This window comes from Thamnophis elegans, chromosome 3, assembly GCF_009769535.1.
Source record: "Thamnophis elegans isolate rThaEle1 chromosome 3, rThaEle1.pri, whole genome shotgun sequence".
Taxonomy (NCBI): Eukaryota; Metazoa; Chordata; class Lepidosauria; order Squamata; family Colubridae; genus Thamnophis; species Thamnophis elegans.
Genome location: NC_045543.1, coordinates 69,946,495 through 69,972,181, shown reverse-complemented (window position 1 = coordinate 69,972,181; position 25,687 = coordinate 69,946,495). Strand labels below are relative to the sequence as shown.

Below are 25,687 nucleotides of genomic sequence, written 5' to 3'. Positions count from 1 at the left end.
GCGAACCCTCCTTCCCCGGTAATGGCCAGCCCTAAAGTCCCCGCCATATCTGCCCCTCCCTGTTACGACCGTAATGCTCCGGCCCACTCCCGTGTCTGTGGTTCCCTCAACCATCCCTATGGCTCCCGCATTCCCCGACAGGCCCTCCGAATCATACATACCCATTTACACACTCAGACAATCTCCACGTAATAATTAAAACAAATAAAAATACAGCAGCAATAAGATAATAAAAGTGGGCCATTCATTCAATCACAGACAAATCCCATGCACTCACCATACCAGTTAAAAAGTTAAAAATTGCGCGGTTAGAGTGCCCTTGGTCGCCAAATCAAAAGGCGGTTAAAGGGGCTGCCAAAGGTGTTAAGTCCGGGCTGCCAAAGATGTGGAAAAAGGCAGAGTCTGAATGGCTGGGATAGTATCGCTGGGGCAGCAAGAGGTAGTACTGATTGAACGGGTACAGTTTGATTGCACATGTAGAAGCTCAAGGTCGCAGTTGCAGGTAGGATGGATAGGTGCCAATTAAAAAGGCGGTAGAAGTAACAAACCAGCAAAAAAGATGGAAAAGGCACCAATAGTGACCACTGGGGGGGAGCCTAAGTTCCATACACGTTGCCTCTCTGGGGTAATGGCGTCTAAAATAAGATGGTCCCATCTAACGCAGCATTCCAGAGGTGGTAATAATAGTAGGTGACACTGGCCACAGTACAAGGTCTGTCGTTGGATTCTTAGGGTCACAGTCCAAGCAGTCCGAACAGGCAAACAATAAAACAACATTGAGCCCCACAAAAGCAGCGGCAAGGTGGAGAGAGGCCGCTGCACCAGGGGGGAAAGGGGGGAAGTCAGCAAAGCTGCAGTGGGGGTAGGAAACCAGTCCCCCAATCCAAATAGACATTTCTCCTGGCCACCCAAATTAATCTCTTGCAGTTTTTAGTAAGCCCAGTCCAGCAGGGGAAAGAGTCTAATAAACAGGGTTCAGGAGAGAACGAGGGCAATGATCGTACAAGGGCTGAGTCCCAGTGGGGGGGAGGTGGAGGGAGGCATTCAGGAGGGTTATGGCGATGGCAGTTGTAGCCAATCGCCCAGTTCATCCAGCCTCTCCAGATGCCTAGATTGTTTTCTCTCCCTCAGAAGTCGAGAGTGAAACAAAACGCCGACATCGGGGGGGGGGGCGGCCTGGGAAAACTGAAACGGCGGCAGCAAAACCAGCCGTCCAGTCCCGACCATACCACCGTTGGAATCCGACCACCCCCTCCTCAGCAAGGAGAAAACTGTCTCAGGCAACACACCATCCAATGTCCAATGTCCAGTGCAGTCCAATACAAGCCCCGAAGCTAGGAAAGACACCCGCTGTTGCGCAGCTGAAATAGGACGTCCGCCGCTCCCCCACTCTCTTCAAAAACCGCCGAGGCCGGGATGGAGTTACAAAACCGTCCGGGGGGGCATCCAGCCGCCACCCCCCACGTAAGGAAATACCTCCTCGGCTTGCCCAATCTTTGATCTCCTGGCAGGGGTCCTTTTCGCTGATCCCCGGAGTCTCAGACCGCAGGTTAGTCCAATTTTTTTGCTCTTTGTAAGCCCAGCGTTTAGCTTGGGCAGTCATTCCCCAACTCTCATCAGAAAAGAGGACTTTGGACCACTGAGCAACAGACCAGGTCTGTTTTTCTTTCGCCCAGGAAAGACACTTCTGATGTTGTTTGTTGTTCAGGAGTGGCTTGACAAGAGGAATACGACATTTGAAGCCCATGTCCAGGATCCGTCTGTGTGTGGTGGCTCTTGATGCGCTGACTCCAGCCTCAGTCCACTCCTTGTGAAAGTCCCCAACACTTTTGAATGGCCTTTTCCTGACAATCCTCTACTGCTTGTGCACCTTTTTCTTCCACACTTTTCCCTTCCACATAACTTTCTATTAATGTGCTTTGATAGAGCACTTTGGGAACATCCAACGTCTTTTGCAACTCCCTTTTGTGGCTTTCCCTCCTTATGGAGGGTGTCAATGATGATTTTCTGCACAACTGTCAGGTCAGCAGTCTTTCCCATCATTGTGATTCCTACTGAACCAGACTGAGAGACCATTTAAAGGCTCAGGAATCCTTTGCAGGTGTTATGGCCTAATTAGCTGATTAGAGTGGGACACTTTGAGCCTAGAATATTGCACCTTTTCACAATATTCTAATTTTCTGAGATTGTGGATTTGGGGCTTTCATGAGCTGTAAGACATAATCATCACAATTATGACAAATCACGGCTTGAACCATCTTGCTTTGCATGTAATGAGTCTATATCATATATTAGTTTCACCTTTTAAGTTGCATTACTGAAATAAATGAACTTTTGCATGATATTCTAATTTTTTGAGTTTCACCTGTACATCTAAAGATTGCATCAGATGATCAAAGTACCTAGGAAAGTGGTAGATTCTTTTTTATTAAATCTGTAGATGATAGATAACTTACCTGTCAGGGATATTTTAATTCGGATTCCTTCATTGAGCATAGCATTGGACACAATAGCCACACCTTTCAAAATTTATGATTTCTTAAGATTTACTTTTGTTTATAATCATTCTATTTTATATACAAAGTTATATACTATGCTACAAAAGGAACCACTATATTGTTCTAATGACTATGAAATTGATTGGTGTCCATTAAATATTCTTCTTACTATTATTTGTGCTGTCCTCTGATTTCATAGGTAGATCATTATTGTGGAGTATGGAACATCCTGAATGGGAAAGCTTTCTCATATAAGCTCTGCTGTGGTAAAATAAAATCAGGTAATGTTTTGCTTTTATTACCTTACTAAATCCTTGATACTGAGGCATTTATACATTTCATAAATAAATAAATGTGGCACCAGCTGCCTGCTGGACAAATGGCATTATTTCTCTACTCCTCTGGGCAATCTGATAGTAATTTTTATTGCTTTGGTGGGATGCAGAGAAGTAAATGGCCAAGCAGTTCCTAACCTAATCTAAAACCGCTGCTCCCCTCCTCCCTGCTGCTACTTTAATTCCGGAAGGTTTTATGGAAGAACTGTCCAAAATAGGAACTCAGAAGGGAGTCATGTTGCTACTAAAGCAGTTCCCGTGCATTATGGACTGATTACTGCAGGCTCTATTTCTGCCATCAGTATAGATTCAGTCATTACCTTTTGTGGACTATTTCTTCATAATTTTATTCTCACAATTACTCCTTAACTGCTAGACTTTTCCAACCAAATCATCAAGCTTAGTGTGCTTGCTGAAGTACAGTTGTTAGGGCATCACAGCACAGTACAAGAAAAGACAGAAGAGAAAACAAAAACTCAATACAACCTACAACTCAATTTTAAGTTTAAATAAGTTTTTATGCTAACATACAGGTAGTTTTCGACCTATGACCATACTGCAGCCTGCCCATTATGGACCCCACCCTCTGCTTTCCCTAATGTAGTCATTAAGCAAAGCATAGGTGCCTCAGGGGTAAGGAAATCCCTGAGAAATCTAGCACAGATTGAGGTCCACCTGCCCCGACACACTTACCCCATACCCTGAGATATATCCATGCTCCATTTTCCACCTCTTGGGATCTCCATAATCCTTGGGTCTGCTTCCTCCCCCTCTCCCACAGGTCCCTGCAGGTCTTTTACCCCACTGCAGGACTTTTTGCTACCTACGAGATCCTCACAGGGTCTGGGCTTCCTCCTCACCCCCGTTTTATTTGTTATAAAATAAACATTACTTCATGATTGCTTTATGCATTGACAGATATTCAACCGTTAATCCCAAATATTTTTGTTCAGACAGATAAATTTTTAAAGAAATTATAAAGAAAAATAGACACCTAGTCATTAACTAAAATGAGATGATTTTGCCGGGAGGGATTAATTTACCAGGTTTTCAACAATATCACTGGGATATTTTATTGACTACATCTAATTGGAATAATTTAACAGAGTATCAGGCTTTGTGATCCTTGCTGGCAAATTTTATTTCCATTTAGATTATGTGAACTGCTAGGTTGATCTATAGTACAATGTGTGCTTTGTTTCAAAGGATTACAAGCAGCTAGGCATATTCCAGCCCTCTTGAATCACATATTTTGATATTGAGGCCCATGAATATTTAACTTTATGGAAAAACTCTACTTTAAAATTTGGGAACAAAATTTCTATTGGAAATTGTGTTTGGAATCTTTAAACGTCGTGCTTAGCACCAATAATTGGGATCAGAATTTATGTTTTAAATAATGAAATTGTAAATCACAACACCACACGACTACATTGCCTACCAATAGTAATCCCAGCAAACCCCACTGTTAAGTGAGGAGCTCTTTGTGACGTCTTGCCTGTTTCCAACAAACAAAGTCATTGAGGAAGCCAGCAGCAAGTTACAAGACTTGGGTGGCTTGCAAGCAGGCCAGTGAGTGAGTAAGTGGCTGACACCAGGGGTGACTGGTTCCTTTGGAGAGAAGTTTTTCCACAAATCGGAAGGTGCGTGGTTTCATATCCTGCAGATGGGGCTTTGCTTGTTTGCATGGCCTGGTTGCTGGAATGAACTGGAGATTGGGGAACTCTGACTTATGGGGCTCAATGGTCTCACTTCATTTAACATTTATATGAAGCTACTGGATGAGGTTATCAGCACGGAGATGATACCCAACAAAGGAACTCAATCGTAGGCCAACCAAATGATGTTGCCGAGGTCATGTCCCACTTCCTGGAGATTGTGTGGACTTGGATGGAAGAAACAGGTTCAATCCTGACAAAACTAAGTGTCTTTGAAAGTTTAACATGAAGAAAAACCAAATGTCCTCAGAAAAGCAGCCAGACAAATCACTGAGAAAGACCGTTGTCTCACCTGAATGGTAGTTCTCTGTGTGCTGCAGGAGAATCCAAGCATGGGTTCAACTTCTGTTTGTCTGCCCAGTGACTGAGTTATTTTAAAATCTTTGGCTACGCCTCCTGGACTTGACTGCCTCCGTTTTCTCAACGAAGACATGGACCAGAAGACAACTTGTGATCAGCTGTGTGATCCAACTTGACCATTTTCAGAGACGCTCTACTCGCTTCCACTAGGAGCTGCAACAGAACCAGGTTGAGACCATTGACACTGTGCCATGTTGATGAATAATTGGGGGGCTAGAACCATCTCTGGTTCAGCTGGGGCTTCAGTCAATCTATTGCTCTTGCCCTGTGGTTCCTTGGGTGATTCTGCCGAGCCACTCTTCGGATCCAAGTTTGTAATGGACCTGGCCTTGTAAAGGAGGGATTTAAAGAGGGCAGGTTTGAAAAGGCTGGTAAAGGCAGGCCTGTCGTGGATAATGCCCTCATTGTTCGAGACAACTTGTTCTGCTACGTCCTTCTCCCTGACATTCCTTATTAGGAATTGATGGTCTAAGGCAGTGGTCCCCAACCTTTTTATCGCTGTGGGTCGTTTGATAATTTTACCATGGCCCGCTGAGGGGGGGGAACATTGATTGTTTATATTTTAGATTGTTTTGATTTAATAATCTTAATTTAATTGTATTTAAACATGCCTTCAAAATAAAATATAGTTACACCAAAAAATGAATATAAAGTGATTTAACATTTTAACTCACAAGAACGCTAAATCAATGAGAACCCTGAGCTTGTTTCTTTGCAACAAGACGGTTCCATCTGGGGGTAATAGAAGACAATGACACCCGAAGTGTGTTGCTTATGTCCAGTTTATTCCGTTGTTTTGTTTTGGTTGCTGTCACTGCAGAAAATCCCGCTTCACACAGATAGGATGTCGGAAATGGCAATAGGCATTTAAGTGCTGTGGTGGCAATCTCAAGGTATTCCGCCATGACTTTAATCCAGAACACCGGCAGAGTTGTTGTCTCAAACGTAGTTTTAAGGCCGCGGTCATTTGCAATTTCCAGCAATTGATCTTCTTCTTGCACAGACATGCTAGATTTGTCTGGTTTGTTGACAAATGGGTCGCGGATCCATTCCTTACCAGTTCGTGGGTCTTTTGTGGTTGGGAAGTAGCGCTTGAATTCTTTTAAAAGCAAAGACAGGTGATCGTGCACCAACTGGGAGAATGAATGCTCAGTCTCGCCTAAAATCCCTGCTAATGTCTGAAACATGTCCAAAATGCCTCTGTTCACGCGCCGTCCCCACAATTCCAGTTTGGCTTTAAATGCAGCTACCTTGTCTGCCTACTTGAAAACAGTTGTCATTTTCCCGTGAAGGGACAGATTGAGTTCATTCAGCAGGCTGAATATGTCACACAGGTAAGCCAGTTTTGCGACCCATACCTTGTCACTGAAATGTGCTGCCAGCGGTGACTTCTTTTCTGAGAGAAATCTTTGCAATGGCTCTCGTAATTCATATACTCTGGTTAGCGATTTTCCTTTGGATAACCATCTTATTTCTGTGTATAAGAGAAGGCATCTATGCTCTGCGTTCATCTCCTCACAAAGTTGCTCAAACAGGCGCAAGTTAAGGGCGTGTGCTTTGATGTGGTTAATAACTTTAACGACATCAATCAATACGCTGTTAAATTCCAGTGACATTTTTCGGCTTGCCAGCATTTCCTGTGAATGATACAATGCGTAGATTCACTCTCAGATGCAACCTCCTTAATCCGAGCAGTTAAACTAGACAGTCGTCCGGTCATGGCAGCAGCTCCATCTGTGCATATGCCGACACAAAAGGACCATTTTAGTTGTCCTGATATATAACCATCCAGTGACTTGAACAGTTCTGCTCCTGTGGTGTTGGTTGGCAAAGATAGTGCACATAAGAAATCCTCATGCACATCCTCCTGATATAGATATTGCACATAAACAAGTAGTATTGCCTTGTTGTCGATATCTGTAGATTCGTCAACCTGGAGTGCGTACCACGGTGATGTATTAATCCTCTCCAACAATTGTGTCTCAATGTCTTCGGTTATTTCCTCAATGCACCTAGTCACAGAGCTAGCCGACAAAGGCACATGTGCTATCTTTTCCACAGCAGCCTCTCCTAAAAGTTCACGGCAAATGTCTTTAGTGGAGGGCAAGATCAATTCTTCACCGATAGTGAATGGTTTTTTAGCCTTAGCAATACGGTTAGCCATCAAATATGATGCTCTCAGTGCATTCTCCTTTATTTATGAGGGGTGGCCCTCATAAATTTCTTCTGTCCTTCGTGTTCCTGTTTTTTTCTTCCAAATACTCCAGGGGCTTGTCTTGTAATCCAGGGTGCTTGGTGTTCAAGTGATGAAGCAGTTTTGAAGGTTTCATTGCCTCATTAGAGAGCTGGTCGCCGCAAACTATGCAGAGCGGGGTTGGTGTGTGGGAATCACCTATCCCGATAAATCCATATTTCAAGTAGGACTCATGGTATTGTCTGTTAAAAGTTTTATATTTCTTTGATGTTGAAGGCTCTTCTGTCTCTTCACTGGGCCTTTTCTTTTTCCCAAGGAAACTTTTGAATGACGTCTGTTTCGTACTCATTTTTGCTAATTTGTGGGTTAAATTTGAGCAAACACAATATACACGTACACCAAGCACTGTTAAACATGAGAAAGTACCGGTGAACAGAGAGAAGAGCGCCCCTATATCATGATATTTTGCGCATGCGCGGTATTGGTGTGGCTTTAGGTGACATCTCTCAGCTCCCGGTTAACCTCTCGTCCATAGAAAGTCGAATAAACCTGAGAGAAATACACCGGAGTAAATAAAATGGAAATAATTTAATGTTCCTTGGGCAGCCCGGTACCATTTGATCCACGGACTGGTACCGGTCCGTGGCCCGGGGGTTAGGGACCACTGGTCTAGGGGATAGGGACTCCTGCACAGATAACAGATTTTTCCCTGTCTGGGCCTGTCTGTCTAAGGCGGTGGAATGGCTAGTTAATGGTGGAAGAAGATTGATTTGCGTTGAAACGCTGTCTCCACCCCTTGGACAATTGCCTCTGAAATATGTGCAATCAGTTCGTGGCTTAATCCTGGAACCTCTGGGCAAAGGCCTGCAGTAGTTGGAGTGTAGGTTGCAGAGGAAGCTGGATCCCTAGAAGCTGATGGCATTTCCTCCTGTGCTACAGTTAGGCAATCAAAAGGAGGAAAATCATCCTTGAAACAGGCCACCTGGAACATATGGGATTTAGAGACATTATCAGGTGGCCAATCTAGTGTCTCAGCCATGACTTCGAGAGCAGCGGATGTCTGTCTCGAAGGAGGGGAGACTTCCCTCAATGCTTTCTGCGCTTTTGCAAATTGTTTCTCCAAGGCCTTCTGTTGCCTGTTGGAGTCCCTATCTGCTGCGGCTGATGACTTGTGAGATGACCTTTTGTCTTGGCAGCCTTAGAGGTCCCCGTAGATAATGACTTGGCTCCTTTGGGCCCTGGTGCTGCCTGTAGATTCCAGGGACCTGGGCGAGGTTCCTCCACCCCTTGTGATGGTCGTCCATAACTAAACTAGTTGGGGATGGTCGCACTGAGTCTAGCTGGGGCCACATGACTTACCACCTGGAGAACATCCAGGAAGGGCAGGCTCAGTCAGATCCGGTGATGGTGAGTAACCACAGACTCACCGGGGTGTGACCGAGTTCTTGGACAGGGAAGTCCTGGGGGTGGGTGAAAATAGGTGCCCTGGCTGCCTTGTTCGAGGGCGCTGGAACTGGAACCTTACTGTCTGAGACTTCCAATGCAGAAGAGGCTGTGAGATGGGCCTGCCACTTGATAAAATGGTGCACAGTGAAAAAGGGTGTGCAAAATGGCGGCCGTGATAATGGTGCGCTGGGAGATGAGCCATCTGGTGGAACTGCTCCAGGCGTGAAGCCAAGATAGTTCCCCGATCCGGCTACTGCCTGGGCACTTCCGCGCTCCTCAATCTCCTCCAGAGCTAATGCGGAAGGTGGAAGCCGGCGCTGGCTGTTGCAGCTTGGTGTGGCTTCAAAGGAGTGCTGCCGCAATCGCGGAGCACTCAATCAGCCACGTGGCAGCTGAGACAGGCTTCCAAAGGGAAGGTGACGATATTGCCTTCAGATAGGCGTTCCAGTAGCTGCGATGTGGCTGCTCGCCCCCTCAGTGCTTAGCCTGCAATGCTATTCCAAGGATCTAACTGTCAAATACAAGAAAACCCTAATTTTTCTTTTTCTTTCAGTGATCAGGACTGAAAGAGATCAAAGTCACACCTTATAGGCTTGACTGAGATGAGAAACTGGAGGCAGTCAAGCTCAGGAGGCATAGCCAAAAACTTGAAAATAACTCAGTCACCAGACAGATAAACAGAAGTTGCTTGGATTCTCGAAGCAGAGCATAGGAGAAACCCTATATTGTAATTCTGTTTACGGTGCTCTTAAAACCAGTATGACACAATATTCCTTGTATTTGGTTTTTTTATTGATATTTCTATTGGGATTTGTGATCTATAATTATTGAATAACATCTCCCTTACAAGACCAGCTCAGATATGTTACTTTTTTATTTTTACTAAAATAATAAAATATGGTTTAGTTTTTCTTTGACGTTATTATTAGAAAATTTGAAATGTCATATAGTCTATTTAAGTCACACTATGTAGAACTTTCTTCACACATTTATCTATCTTCCTAAGTTTAAAAATATTATTTAAGAGTTGTCCACATAGACTAACAAAGAGTCAATTTCAGACAGTTCTCTACAGCTTCCAATTATTTTATGTCAAGCTGCTTTCAGTGTACCAAAGAGAACCCCCTAATGGCCAATTAAATCAGCATGAAAGCTTCTTTGCATCAATGAGATAGCATGCAATTGACAAGTTGATCTCTAGCAACCAAATTCCACCTTTAAAATATTTTTGGAACAATCTTCTCCAATATGGTGCCTTACAGATATTTTAAATTATATTCCCAGAATTGAGAGGTGGGATGGTCAACATCTTGGAGTTCTGGGAATTATTGCTGACTACATGAAGAGACTACCGAATTAGATAAAATTATGTTATTGTATCAAAATACTTTTTTTGTTTCCAAATAGAATAGAAAGATTTATTTCACTTAGTGTCAAAATTCTTGATCTGAAGAAGTGATCATATGAGCCTATCATTTTTTAGATTGATCCATTTCATAGGTCCGTTGTAAGAACAAAATAATATCACTTGAATGAAGAGTAAAATTACTCGCTTTTTATTTATGTTTCCTTGCTATTATTTTGAAATAGTTACCAATGAAAAATATTCAGCTCTTTTTAAGGTAGCATTTTTGCCACATTTTTCTTTCTTCAGTTTCATTTCTCCTTCAAACATTTATCACTGCCTTCATTAAAACTATAGGTGGGCAAACAAAAATAGTTGATATTTAAAATAAAAGGAGCAATCAGGCTCCCTATTAATGAGGTTCAGGATTGAAAAGTAACTCCTGATATTCTCCTTGAAAATAATGGAGAATCCCTGAAGAGCATATTGTGGAAGGTAAATTGGCTTTGTTCTGCTTTAGCTTGGCTTGGAACTTGCATATGAGCAATTAGTGAACTGATTCCAAAATCAGCCTTTCATTATGGTTTTGCTGTTACAATTACACTTTTTCATTTCATTTTGGCAATAATATAGCCAATTTCTATGGATTGGCAAATACGTTTAAGTCATTTTCTCTTTCCTACACCATATTTTCCATTACATCTCCTTAGAACTTCCAAAACTTGGCATTTCAGAATGAATCTGATCCCAACATCCACTTTACCACTCAGAGAAGAGCATCTTAATGCTCTATCAACAATAGTTGTGAAAAATTTGCTCCTTTCCATATTGAGTGTGCTCCCTAATTGAAGACATAGTTGAATCAACACTACACCATTTGTTCATTTGTCCATTATATGGTTCTCTGAATTAATATAAGCTTAACTTACTCATTGCTATCACAGGTGTATCAAAAAGAACATGCTCCTATCAATTAATATATCTGCAGAAATCTCAAAGAAGCTTGTAAAATTTGTTCAAAAGTGTTAGTTGAAAGGAAATGTTGGATTATGTTTTGTGATATAAAGCAAGTAGCAAAAAATGTATCTTTTAAGATTTCATTCAGTTTTGTTGTGTGGTGTGTTTTGTATTATATGAAATTTTGATATTTAATTCAAATATTTATTTTTCTAGGAATACATAGTTACTTTGCAAATATAAGAACAGGCAGTCTCTTAAGACTGCCTTTTCTTATATTAAGGAAGAGGAAATTACTCTTATTTCCTTATCGTATTAAGAAAATACTGCAAGATGCAGTGATACCCTTTTAAATAATATTTTCCAAGAGACTGGGTCATTTAGTATTTTAAGGTAGGGGCGTTTTTAGAACAGTGTTATTATTTTTAAGTTCAAGTAGAGTGGCTGAATTTTAAAAGTTAAGCAAGGTTGGATATAGGATATACTTTGTATTTTCATGGAAGTTCACTGGAACCTCATACAGGTAGTCCTCTAATAACTGTTCGCTTAATGACCATTTAAAAGTTATAATGGACCTCCAAAAGGTTACTTAAGACCTGTTGACAAAGCATAATATCACTTCCAATGGTCATGTGATCACATTATGGGATTCACCAGTTGCAATGTCCCACAGTTACATAACTGCTAATTACTATATTTTTGTCAGTTTGCTCTAGAGGTTGTTTAAGCAAGGAGAAAGAAAGGCAACCCATGGGAAATGTCACCAGAAATCACATTAATTTCAGACAGTTTTTTTCTTAAACTCAACATTTGTTGGCTTTTAGGCAAATCATATGACATCTTGACAACTTCTAGGGTTTAGCTAAATCTTAATGTTTTTCTTAATAATTTTCCTGCCCCTATTCTGGTCAAATACCTCAGTGTTGTGCTCACAAAATAGAAAATATTTAATGCTCAGAATGGAAAATGGCTGAGAATGGTTTTTCAGGATAAAATGTCTTCCTTTTTTGCATTGTTTTTCCTAGAAATCTCTAACCTCTACTTATTAGCAATCCACTGTGTAAATGTAATGGAAAACATTTACATAGACCCATCACAATGAATCTGTTTTGAATAAGCAGCTGAATAATTCCTTCTTTCCCCTTTGTATCTCTTTGAATCCAACTTTTCAGATTCTCAGTACTATTGGCCTAATTCCAGATCTCAACACTTACAAAGAGACAGTTAAATAGTTCAGTAGTAGTTTATACAAATCCATGTGAATTGATGACTGATTTTCCAGATCACATTTTTTAGTAAAATTCTTCATCATAGAATTTGAATGAATGCCCAATAGTTTGAATATACTGATACATAAGTTTTATAAAAAACAGTTCTTTTTATGAAGAAACCTATGTAAGTACGAGCCACTGTGTACATTTTCCCAAGATGCTCTACTGCTAATGTTGAAACATTGTACTGCATACATATATGTGAAAACTGTGCTAGTTTAGGCATCTGGAGAGCCTATGTGGCAACAGGTTCTCAATGTAGTATAATATCTTCCTACTGTTTTTATCATATGTACAGGCAGTCCTCAATTTACGATCACAATTGAGCCCAAAATTTCTGTTGCTGAGACATTAATTAAGTGAACTTTGCCCATTTTACTACCTTTCTTGGCACAGTTGTTAAGTGAATCACTGCACTTGTTAAATTAGTAACACAGTTGTTAAATGAATCTGGCTTTCCCATTGATTTTGCTTGTCAGAGGTCCCAAAAGGGGATCACATGTCCCCAGAACACTGCAACCATCATAAATATGAGTAATTTGCCAAATGTCTAAATTTTGATCACATGACCATAGAGAGCCTGCAACAGTAGTAAGTGTGAAAAACACTCATGTCACTTTTTTCAGTGCCATTTTAACTTCAAACATTTATTAAATGAACTGTTGTAAATTGAGGTACATTACTACCTGTAATGAACTTATTGTATGCCATCCAGAGATTTATTGGAACTGAGCTGCCTTAACAAATTCAATAAATTATTTCAATGCTTCTTTGTCACCATTCATTATCCAAGTGAATGAATTTTTTGTCTCTAACATACCTTTTCCAGCACAAATTCAAAGTAAAATTGACATGTATTATTTTATAATACAATCAATTGTTTGAATACAGTACTTAGTATGAGTGAAAAATCTAACACACCATACAGAAAGATAAATTAATCAGCAGGCATGCCACTTTACTCTCTATCAAATGTGCTTTAGAGGTTTAACGGAACCTGTAACTAGTAATAGCAGTCAATCTAAAGTTTTTGGTAAAAATTAAACTTAGTTACAGAAAGCAGCATGCAACTGGTGAAAGGGAAAGATAATAAAATAGCAGTGAATGAACGGCTGCGTTTTTGGATTTATCATATGATGAAAATTCAGCCTATATGTTCTAATGGATGATGAAATCTAGTATTTAAAAAAATTGGCAGATCATGACAAAGCAGCAATGTTATGGCAAAAAATGTATAATTTCCATCAAAAACAATTGTGGCATGTTGATTTGTTGTCAGCTCACAGCAATGACCATTTGTATTTGTAAAAGTTTTTGATAACTATCTCATCCATTCTTAAAATAAAAAACATGCTTTAAGAGATAATTATGCAGCCAAGCACAAAAACATTATTTTATAACAAATGCCAACTTCAAAGCTTTTCTCAGTTTTTATTTATATTTGATACCTAAAAGTTAAAAATGTGTGTGCAGTTATATTGCATCACATCATTTATGATGACAAAATTAAATTATCCACTAAAGGGCAACCAAGATCTACAGAAAAGATGGGCCTCTTGAGAATTCTGGACTTTAAATAGTATGTAAAATTCAGCCTGTTACATACTTCTATTTTTATGTATATATTTTTATTACATTAAATACCAGTTGTAAACTGAACAGGATAATCGTGGGTTTTTTTTCAGTGTACAGTAAGGGCTGGCTGGCTTATCGGTCCTACTTCATTCCTCAGGTTGGTTGTTATTTTTATGTTTGGTCTATTTTAATTGTAAGTAACCCACAGTCCTTCAGAAATCACAAAACTTCAAACTTTGACAAATTAATCCTTATTAATATTTTACTTCATATTTTCCTAAAGTTCTACCCTTATATAAAACCTTCTGTTGGTAATAATCCAAAACTTCTGCAGGGAATGATACATTAGTTCAGGGGTGTCAAACTCACGGCCCACAGGCTGAATGCATCACGTACTGGCTACACCCACCCTCAGTTTAGCGAAGGGGAAAAAAGTTGTGATGTCACATGACGATAATGTGATGATGTGAGTTTGATACTGCTGAATTAGTTAATTCCAAATGTTTCTGCAATAGGATTAGCTCAGAAAATAATACCAGCAACATGACTGTGTTAAAAAAAGAAACTGTGTACTGTAAGTTTATATTATTCTCTACGAAATCAAAACAAGCAGCTTTATGTTTACTTAGCTACCATGACCATTATCTGCCAGATGCGTCAAGATCAGTCAAGATGGTAAAATCTAGTCAGATGCAGAAAACGTCACAGTAAGCATTGAGAAATGCAGTTTCCCAGGGAACTTGGGTGAATAATATGTTGTCAGATGCCACTACTCATCGAATTTGTTACTTTTCTAGTGTTGTAAATATGTTTTATTTTCCATTTTCATTTTCATACAGTCACACATATACTGTACAGAACCGGGGCCATATAACATTAAACAATAAACACCGCCATTCCTCTTGTCAATAATACCCCCCAAAATAGAAACCCAATGTACCTCTTCGATCCTCCATACACCCTTTCTTTCGCCCCCCTCCAACTTTCCGTCTTCCCACCATCATTCCCCTCTACCCTACTTCCCCTCCCCCTCTACCACACCTCTCTCCCAATACACTCCCTCCCTTCCTTCTCATCCTCCCTCCAATCCTCTCTCCCACCCTCTCTACCCCTCTTTCTTCTATCCCTCTACTCCTCCCTTCGGTGTATTTCTACTATCTATTAATATATTCAGCTTGTCCTATTTTTACACTGGAATTAAAGAGCAACAGTATACAAGTGCAATCGTGTTACTTTAAAATCTAGCACATACTATATATCCCCCTCCCCCTCCCCCCTCAGACTCTACCTCCCTTCCCCCCCCCCGACTTCCCAGAGCCCGTACACGGTGTAGATTTTTAACAAACACAGTCTAAAATATATTAAGACAAAGGAAATTAAAAAAAAGAAAGTCAATAACATCTCTGTGTTGAACTCAGCTTCTTCCTGTTGCACAAACTTTGAGCAGTTTAAATTATCCCTAATCTTAAGCATAGGCTACCTGGAATTTCTTAGTCCCGTATTTGTTTTGTGTATAGTCAATCCATTTTTTCCAGTCTCGTTTATATCTCTCATTTGAGTGGTCTTTAAGATATGCCGATATTTTAGCCATCTCGGCTAGGTTTATAACTTTCAATGTCCATTCTTGAGTTGTAGGCAAGTCTTCCTTCTTCCAGTATTGCGCCACCAACAGTCTTGCTGCCGTTATTAGGTGCAGAACCAAGTTGGTCTCTACCGCTGTAAAGTCATATACCTAGTAAATATACCTAGTAAAAATAACTGAGGAGTAAACTTTATCCTTCTTTTAAAGATATTTTGCATGATCCACCACATTTTTATCCAAAATGCCTTAACCTTTTGACAAGTCCACCATATATGAAAATATGTAGCATCGAGAGAACCACATCTCCAACATTTAGGCTGTACATTCGGGTACATAGAAGCCAGCTTTTTAGGATCTAAATGCCATCTATAAAACATCTTATAAAAATTTTCTCTCAGGTTTTGTGCTTGTGTAAATTTCACATTTCTTACCCATATTCTTTCCCACGTATCCAACATTATTGGTTCTTCAATATTCTGAGCCCACTTTATCATACAATCTTTAACCAATTCCATTTCCGAATCCATCTGTATTAGTACATTATATATCCTCTTTATATGCATTAAGCTTTGATCTCTTATTTGTTTAAACAAATTATCCTCAACTTGGATAAAACCAGTGTTTTGGTCTATTTTCCACCTGGCCTGTAATTGGCCATACTGGAACCATGTTTGAACTACCTTCTCCTCTTTCAATACCTCTAAAGATTTTAGTTGTAGAACCCCTCTTTCCAAAGTGAGGAGTTGTCTGTAAGTGGTTCTATCGTGTTTTTGTTCTATATTCATATTTTCAATTGCATGTCTAGGAATTGCCCACATGGGTAACTTATCATTTAGTTTATATTGATATTTTTTCCAGACCCGCAATAAAGCATTTCTTAAGATATGACTTTTAAAGTTCTTATCCAATTTTTTGTTGAATAACAAGTAAGCATGCCAACCATATACCAGATCATGTCCCTCGATATTCAGTATTCTATCATTGGTTAAATGGGTCCAATCACTAATTGCGGATAGCGCCACTGCATCATAATATAATTTTAGGTTAGGTAATTTCAAGCCTCCTCTCTCGCGTACATCTTGCATTATTTTCATCTTTACCCTCGGCTTCTTTCCAGCCCATACAAATTTGTTGATACCTTTCTGCCATTCTAAAAGATTCGCATTTTTTTTAAGTATAGGTAGCATTTGAAAAAGAAATAAAAATTTTGGTAAAATGTTCATTTTCACTGCCGCTATCCTACCCAGCAAAGATAAGTGCAATTTCTCCCATTTTTTCATCTCTATCTGTATACTCCGCCAAAGTGGTTCATAATTATGCTTATATAGTTTCCCATTTGAGGTTAAAATATTGACCCCAAGATATTTGACTTTTTTAACTACCTCACATCCTAGCATTTCTCCTAGTTCTTCCTTTTGTTTAGTATTCATATTTATAGCTAATATTTTGGTTTTTCCTAAATTTATTTTAAAACCAGACACTTGACCATATTGATTAATCGTGTTCATTAAAACCATACTAGATTCCTGCGGTTGTTCCAATATTATGACCAAATCATCCGCAAAAGCGTGGACTCTGTATTCTTGCTGCCTAATCTTGATCCCTTTTAGACCATCCAAGCCCCGTATTTTATTCAATAATACTTCCAAAGTTATAATGAACAATAGTGGGGTCAAAGGACAGCCCTGTCTTGTACCTTTTCCAATTTGAAAAGAGTCTGTTAAACTTCCGTTGACTATGATTTGAGCTGTTTGCTGTTGGTATATTGCTTTAATTGACTGTAAAAAGCTATCTCCTATCTGCATTTTTTGCAATATCTTCAACAGAAATTGCCAATTAACTTGATCGAAGGCCTTCTCAGCATCCAGAAATATGAACGCAGCAGGGATTTGGTTGTTCTTTCCCAAATATTCTAATGCATTAATGATTAGTCTAACATTACTCTTCATCTGTCTCCCCTGTATAAAACCTGTTTGGTCGGTATGTATCAATTGTTGAATAACCACCATTAACCTATTTGCTAGTATTTTAGTAAAAATTTTATAATCTACATTTAAGTAATGAGATAGGTCTATAATTTTTTGGTTGGGTAATATCTTGATCTTCTTTGGTTATCAAAGATATAAATGCTGTCTTCCAAGATGGGGGCACTTTACCTTCCGTTTGAATTTTATTAGATAGTTCTCTAAGAGGTTCTACCATTTCTAACTGTAAGTTTTTATAGTAAACCGCTGTCAAGCCATCTGTGCCTGGCGCTTTCCCTAACTTTAGTTGTTTGATTACCTGCAAAATTTCCCCTGAGGTTATTGGTTGGTTCAACTTTTGCCTGTACTCTTCTCTAACTAGGGGTATTTTCTCTTTATCTAAGTATTTGTCTATATCTAAACCCTTAATTTTGTCCCCTTTGTACAATTCTGTAAAAAATTCCCGAAATGCCTTTTGAATCTCCTCCTGTTGAAACACCTCCTTCACTCTATAACTCAATTTGGTTACATTTCGAATTTTCCTTTTTTTCCTAATCTGATAAGCTAACCATCTGCCTGGTTTATTTGCGTTGCAAAAAGTGTTGTGTTTTGCATATAATAAACTAGTGGCTACCTGGTCAGAGATCAACATATCAAATTGGGATTTTAATATGGTGATTGCTTCCTTAACCTTTGTATCGCCTGGATTCAATGTTAACTCCAACTCTTTCCCTTTAATTTCCTCTTCCAATTCTTTTCGTTTTTGCCCTTGTTTATGTCTATATATTTTGTTTATATTCATCAGTACTCCTCTCATATACGCTTTGCTTGCATCCCATACAAATTCCATAGATGTACCCTTATTCATATTCAGAACAAAGTATTCAGATAACAATTTTTTACAATCATTAATGTACTTTTCATATCTGAATAAGTTTTCATTCAGCCTCCAAGACCTTCTTGCCTGCACTACCCTTTCCAATTCCATCCAAACTGGGTTATGATCCGAAAGGACCCTCGCCACAATCTTTGTCTTCTTCAAATTTGTTACTTTTCTGGAGAGGTGGGAATACCTTGATGGGAAAAACAGCCAGTCTTGGAAAAATGTTACAGTTCCTGCTCCCCAAAAAGAGCATTTTAGACCAAATGCAGTTTTGAAATCTATCTGAACCATAAGAACACTTCCATTATATAGAACAAATTATATACTTCAGTCCTATGTCCATGCAAAGATATTTATTTATATAGCACATATAATATATAGTGGTAGTCAACCTGGTCCCTACCGCCCACTAGTGGGCGTTCCTGCTTTCACGGTGGGCAGTAGGGGTTTGCTATAATTCTGCTTTATAAATTTTATAAAGTAAAATTACTTCCCTACTTTAGAAATCACCATTACTGTGGAACCGGTGTGCCATTAGAAAATTTTACTACTAACAGAGATACAAAAGTGAGTGGTAGGTATAAAAAGGTTGACTACCCCTCATATAGTAGATACTGTATATACTCAAGTATAAGCCTAGTTTTTCAGCCCACTTTTGGGGCTGAAAAAAGCCGCCTCGGCTTATACTCGAGTCAGTGAAAAATTTGCCCGAAATGTAGGAGAAAAAGGGGCGGGGCCATGCCGCTGGGTGACGCTCGTGAATGGCCCAGCGCCCCTGAGTTTCCCCTCCCTCTGTGTCAGTTTGCCGCGCAGCGTGCACCGCACCATCCCCCCTCCTCACGTTCTAATGTAATGCAGGGCTGTCTTACGATTCCCCTTCCTCCCCCTCCTGCCGCTCTGCAACGATGTCCCACCTCCTCCTTGTTATGGCAAGCAGCCACATAGCGATGTCCCACCTCCTCTGGTACAGTGATCCAATGATAGGAATCACTGTGCCGTGTGTCATAGGAGGCGGGACATCATCATCACAGTGGGACATCAGCATCATGAGGTGAGTGAAGTATTTCATTAAATACACCGGTATTGTGTGATAATAATTTGTTATGCAGAGCAAATTTTTACAATGGCTACTGTATATTTAATGGGCACAGGCAGGCTGTATATGTTATTCAATGGGCAATGGCATTATTGGTATCTATTTTTATTTTTGAAATTTATCGGTAGCTGCTGCATTTCCCACCCTAGGCTTATACTCGAGTCAATAACTTTTCCAGTTTTTTTGTGGTAAAATTAGGTGCCTCGGCTTATATTCGGGTCGGCCTATACTCGAGTATATACGGTACATTTTACTATGTGTCTACACTGCAACACAGTTACAGATGTCTAAAAATGAGAAAGACAGGGTTAATGATTTTCAGGTCATTTTTTTCCTGATCAGATAACTATTGCTGAATTGCTTTTTTTCCCAATTAGATTGTGCCTATTAAGTTGTATAAGGTCATGAACAATAGTATCTTTACAGTGGAAAATAAAGGATTACATGATAGCCTTAAATAAACCTGAAAATAAATGCTAAGCAACCCAATACCACTGCAGTGTTCAATGAGTTGTGCAACTTCAGTTATATTATCTCTGTGAGAGAGTTTCTGCTAAAATAAATATTTTGCAAAAGTGAACTTTGGGTTTGGGCCAATAAGCAAACCCTGTCTAAAATTAAATTCAACACAAAACACATCTTTTTTCTTATAAAACATAATCTGTTCTGTATTTTTTCTTTGTATTTATGTTTGCTGCTTTGAGTTATTTGTAACTCAAGGCAGCAAACTTCCTCCCATTTGGGCTGAGAGCGACTGGCTGGCCCAAAGTCATCTAGCTGGCTTTCATGGCTAAGAAAAGACATGAACTTATGGTCTCAAGCTTTGTAGCCTGGTATCTTAACCACTAGACCAAACTTTCCAAATAATAGTGCTGTTTAAATTATGGTAATCTCAATGCTTTTGAAAGGATGGGTCAGTAGATTCAAATACTGGCTAATTATAATGGATGTGACCATTCACAAAACGCCCATTTACAAAAAGACAAACTAATCTTGCAACGAAGCACAGATTCATGCAGTTCAGTATATTTGTAGTAATTCTAGCAGCTGCTAGATGGACCCCTTAAGTTAGTATATTTAACTCACCACTGGTCTTCTTTTTATGTTAGAATATAGAGTTTAACTTTGAACCAGAAAATAAACTAGATACTAAGGAGCAGTGACGTGCGTTGAGGTTTATGGCTGGTGAGGCAGTCCTCTCCCCCGACACCCAACTGACTAAAGCACTTTCTTTCGCCCACCTGTGCTCACAGCAGCCCGCCTGAGCTCTGCCGTAGGCACAGGCGGGTGAAAGTGACTTTCGCCCGTCTGAGCTGGCGGGCTGCCATGGACACAGGCGGGTGAAAGAAAGTGACTTTCGCCCACCTGAGCTGGCGGGCTGTCATGGACACAGGCGGGCGAAAGAAAGTGACTTTCGCCCACCTGAGCTGGCGGGCTGCCATGGACACAGGCGGGTGAAAGAAAGTGACTTTCGCCCACCTGAGCTGGCGGGCTGCCGCGGACAGAGGTGATTACCCTCCAGCCGGTTAAGGCGGGCTTGCCCTCCCTGACTCTCTCCTACCCCCTTCCCTCTCTTCATTCAAACAAACTCTCTCTCAAACAAACACACACACACACAAAGGTGCACCAGGAGGATTAAGTTTGAATTCCTCCCCCTCCCTCCAACCCACATGTACCTTTTCCAGCTTTTTCAGAGAGGATTCCAAGTCTGCTCTTGCCTGCTATCATGAAAAGAAAAAAAATGTAAAAGGAAAAAGGCAAGAGCTGAAGTCAGGCTGGGCTAGTTGCTGCCAGAGTCACTGTGTGGATGACTCTGCTTAACTGTTTAAAAAAGCCTCTTAAAAAACGCCCTCTACAGGAGGAGGCAGGAGAATGACGTGCCCCATCTACGTCAGGAAAGTTTCGGCTTTTAACCCTTGCTTAACTCTGCTCGAGTGATCATAAAGTCAGACTAGATGAGGCACGTCGTTCTCCTGCCTCCTCCTGTAGAGGGCGCTTTTTTAGAGGCTTTTTTAAACAGTTAAGCACTAAGCAGAGTCATCCACTGTGACTCTGGCAGCAACTAGCTCAGCCTTTTTCCTTTTCCTTTTCCTTTTCTTTTCATGATGACAGTGGTGAGGCTCTCCCTCCCCTGCCTCCCCTGACTGCACGTCCCTGCTAAGGAGATATGACCTATACATGATTTTATGCAAGGATCTATCTCAGAATAAGGCCATAATCTGAAATAAATCTTCTGCCTGTTTATCCAGCAGCTTTCTGTCAGTCTTCAAAACAACACAAAAGTATATAAACCTTTCTTACACAACATTTCCTGATTTGGATCGTGTAATACGTCATGACTGAAGCCTTGAACAGAAGGATCCCAAAAAGACCGGAAAATGAGGCAAAAATTTGTAATTATAGTACCTCAGTTAACACCTAGCTGAAAATGTTAACTTAAAATCTCCCTTCACCAATTCTTTCAGGAAAAAAAAATGAAAATTTGATTCTCCTGCTTAAGCTATGCTTTAGAACATCCTCACTACATTCCACCATAAACTAAGTTAAGACAGATTCAAGTTTCATTATTAGTTATCCTAGCTGTATTTATTAGATTTTTATCACACCTTTATTATTTTATAAGTAAGTCAAGGTGATGAACATACATAATAGTTGTCCCAAAGGTGCTTTTTCAAGAGGCAACTGGAGTTTCTGTTTTTTCTTTGAAGACATTTCACTTCTCATCCAAGAAGTTTCTTCTTTCGCTTCTCATTGAAGAAGCTTCTTGGATGAGAAGTGAAATGTCTTCAAAAAAAAGCCAGTTGCCTCTTGAAAAAGCACCTTTGGGACAACTATGATCTGAATGACTAAGAATCTCCATAGACATTTAGCGATACATAATAGTCCTTCTTCCTCTTGTTTTCCCAACAACAACAACCCTGTCAAGTAAATTGGGCTGAGAGTGATTAATCCAAAATCACGCAGTAGGCTTTCATACTTAAGACGGGATTAGAACTCACAGTCTCCTGATTTCTAGGCCAAGACCTTAATCATTACACCAAACTGGTACCCATAGAGAGATATTAAAGTAGAATTAAGACTCAGGCAAGTTGGAAAAAGCTTCTATTAAGTTATAGCCTCATAGCCTCATAAATTTGTCCACAGATGACACCAGATGAAATGAGGTTTACATTGTTTCTGGAATAGGGTACATTTTCTGGCAAAACCAATACATTTAAAAATAAATAAATGCCAGTTGCCAAGCATCCTGTTTGACTCTCTTTATATACCTTTGCAACATCCACATTGTCACATGATCCACATTTGGATGCTTGGCAACTGGCATGTATTTATGACAGTTGTAGTGTCCTGGGGTCATGTGATTGCCTTTTGTGAGCTTCTGACAAGCAAAATCAACGAGGAAGCCAAATTTACTTAATAACTATGTTACTCACATAATTGCAGTATTCACTTAACAACTATGGCAAGAAAGGCAATCAAATGGGATAAAATTCATTTATCTTACTTAGCAATGGAAATTTTGGGCTCAGTGGTTGTAAATCAAAGACCACCTATAAAAGCACAGAAAGTTCTAATTTAACTAGCAATTTGCAAGGCAGTAGAGATATTGTGTTTGGTTTATCTTTTGAGTGTACTACTTCACATCAAATATTACAGCTCCAGTTTTCCAGATATTTTGCACTACGAATAACAGCAACCTGCTTTCAATGTATACAACCAATGTTACAACTTACTTGTCAGCAAGGATTCATCTTTTTCTTGGTTCCAATACTATTATGTTTGCTGAACAGATAGAACAGGGCCAGAATGGGAAGAAAGTGACTAGCGTTGCATAAAATATATGAGCAAAGGATATGTGTGCTTATTAGTTATCTCTGTAACTTGAAAGAACCTGTCAAAAATTCAGCACAGCTATCTTATTCATACAAGTACAGGTAGTCCTTGACTCACGCCCACAATTGAGTCCAAAATTTCTGTTTTTAAGTGAGACATTTGTTAAGCAAGTTTTACCACCTTTCTTGTCACAGTTGTTAAGTGAATCACTGCAGCTGTTCAATTAGTAGCCCATTTGTTAAATTAAGAATTTGGGTATTATAAAGTTTGGAGTATATTGTATAAATGGCTAGAGGATAGACGCAAAACTACTGTATAAGAATTATGTAATATCTACAATAATACAATAACTGTATATATTTGTAAATATTATTACAACCTAAATGACTATATAATATAGAATAGTGAACTATAGAAATAGAACGTATGTAAATATGAATGATATGAATGATACCAATATGGAAATGCTGTAATGAGAGAAAAATTGTCCTTTGTTTTTTAATATTTAAATATGTTTTAATAAAAATTATTTTTTTAACAAAAAATCTGGGTCCCAGATTGACTTTGCTTGGCAGAAGATCACAAAAGGTGAACTTGATTCTAGGATCCTACAGCAATGGTCAGAAACATGAACCAGTTGCAAGCATCTGAATTTTGATCAAGTGGCCATGGGGATGCAAATGCCATGGGAGTGAAAAACAGTCAAAAGTCACTTTTTTCAGTGTCCTTTGAACGGTCACCAAACGAACTGTTTTAGGTGGAAAACAATCTGTATTACTGTGTATGCATAGCAGAGGGGCCTGTTTTTTTTTTAACCCAGCACAACGTAGGTGTGCTATTAAAATACCAATTTCTCAAATGCCACCTGACAGCACAAACCTATCAAATTGGTTTAAACACGGCCAAGTAACCCCCCTCCCAAAAAACCCCTTCCCCTCTTCCTGAAAAGCCAGCGGCACCTGTTGGATACCAGGAAGCCAGGCGCTTGCTCAGTCAACGAGGCGTCCCGAAAGGAGGAAAGCGTTCCAAGTCATCCTCATCTGGTCCCCACATCAGACAGGAGGAACCCATCTGCACAACGATCCCCCGGGGACCGGGAAGAGGAGCCTGAGCTACTCCCCACAGGGAAATCTGAGCACTTAACACCCCCCTCCCCGTGCCCAGGGTATCATTCTGGGCTGGAGAAGCGCATCACGCGCCTAAACACGCGACGTCTGCTACCTGCTCTCCCCCCCCCCCCCCAAATATCCTGCCAAGCTCAACCGACCCTTCCTTTTCCCCGAAGCGACTTACCTCCTCGCCGCCGCTCGGCCCTCCGATTCCATTTCTGACACTCGCCATATTCCCCGCGGGGGGATTCTCCGTGTCACAATACCGTGTGGAACGCGAAAGCGACGTTCTGAGGCGACCCGACGATCTTTGAGGGGGGAGGGCTCGCTTCCCGCGCTACGAAACCGCCTGTTAACAGTCGCCGGACCGGCTCCACTGAAGCGACTCGCAAACCGGCTACTGACGGCGTTCTCAGCCGTCAAAGCGCGAGCCCTTCTCATCTGCATAACTGGACCCGCCCACGACGAGCTTCGAGCTTTTTATCTCTTTTCCTGTCGGCTCGCGCTTCCCCCTCCCCCTGGCAAGCCGAGAGCGCGGCTGGGTCTTTGCCAAAAAAAAAAAAAAAGCGGTCGGTAATTTGAAGGTGCACCCAACGCGGAAGTGCTGCCGAGGGTGGGGAAGGGGAGATGATGGGGGAGTTGTTTGCGCAAGTCCTTTAGGCGCTTCGGGGGATGGCGAGGTAGCCGCGATAGGCGCCGTTTCCTTGGACACCCTCGTTCAAATGATTTTTGGGGGGGGGGAACCCCTCTTTTGGGTGCTAAACGCGTCGGAGCTTGTCAAGTTCTAACTACCAGGTCGTCCTCGACTTACGACCACGTTTGAGCCATCAGTTCTGTTGCTAAGAAAGGCAGTTGTTCACAGAGTTCTGCCCCAGTTTATGACCTTTACCATAGTCGTTAAGTGAATCGTGTGGTGGTTAAGCGGATCTGCTGCCCTCATTGCCTTTGCTTCTCAGAGGCTGGCTGGGAAGGTTACAGGTGGAGATCACATGACCCTGGGACAGTACGCTGTGGTAAATACAGTTTGCCAGCCACACAAAGTTGGATCCCTTGACCAAGAGGGATGCTACAACGGTTATATGTGAAAACTGGTCATTGCAGGTCGTCCTTGACTTACGATTGAGCCCAACTTTTTGGTTGTTAAGTGAGACATTTGTTAAGCAAGTTTTCCCCTATAACCTTTCTTGTCCAAGTTGTTAAGTGAATCGTTGCAGTTGTTAAATTAATAGCCTGATTGTTAAGTAAATCAGGATTTCCGATTGTCTTTGCTTGTCAGAAGATCTCAAAAGGTGGCTCCCCTGATCCTAGGACACAGCAATTGTCAGAAATATGAACCAGTTGCCAAGCATCTGGATTTTGATCATGTGACCATGGGGCTGTTGCAAAGGTCGTAAGTGTGAAAACGGTCATAAGTCACTTTTTAGTGCCGTTGTAACTTTGCACAGTCACTAAGTGAGCTGTTGTAAGTCAAGGACTACCTGTAGTCCTTTTTTTCTGTGCTGGTATGACTTCAAATCATC

General features: G+C 40.5%; 1 protein-coding gene across 1 annotated transcript in view; it reads right to left on the bottom strand.

The window, feature by feature from the left end:
• The window catches only part of TTC39B (tetratricopeptide repeat domain 39B), a 95,565-nt gene extending 70,980 nt beyond the window's left edge, over nt 1-24,585 (bottom strand). Inside the window, 1 exon segment of the mRNA XM_032214775.1 lies at nt 24,352-24,585. The gene's annotated coding sequence lies outside the window, so the exon portion shown is untranslated.
• Nucleotides 24,586-25,687: the final 1,102 nt, after the last annotated feature.